The sequence below is a fragment of the Arachis duranensis genome, chromosome 5 (genome assembly GCF_000817695.3).
Source record: "Arachis duranensis cultivar V14167 chromosome 5, aradu.V14167.gnm2.J7QH, whole genome shotgun sequence".
Classification (NCBI taxonomy): domain Eukaryota; kingdom Viridiplantae; phylum Streptophyta; class Magnoliopsida; order Fabales; family Fabaceae; genus Arachis; species Arachis duranensis.
In genome coordinates this window covers 108,026,529-108,026,861 of record NC_029776.3, presented here as the reverse complement: position 1 = coordinate 108,026,861, position 333 = coordinate 108,026,529, and positions in this window count along the sequence as shown.

The following is a 333-nucleotide window of genomic DNA, read 5'->3' as shown; positions in this document are numbered from 1 at the left end:
GGCAGGTGGTGGTAATTTTTCAATTACTTCTACCTTAGCTTGATCCACCTCTATTCCCTTGTTCGAAATTTTGTGCCCAAGAACAATTCCTTCAGTCACCATGAAGTGACATTTTTTCCAGTTTAAAACCAGGTTAGTCTCTTGGCATCTTTTCAGAACAAGTGCTAAATGGTTAAGGCAGGAGCTGAATGAGTCTCCAAATACTGAAAAGTCATCCATGAAGACTTCCAGGAATTTTTCCACCATATCAGAGAAAATTGAGAACATGCACATTTGAAAGGTTGCAGGTGCATTGCACAGGCCAAATGGCATCCTTCTGTATGCAAATACTCC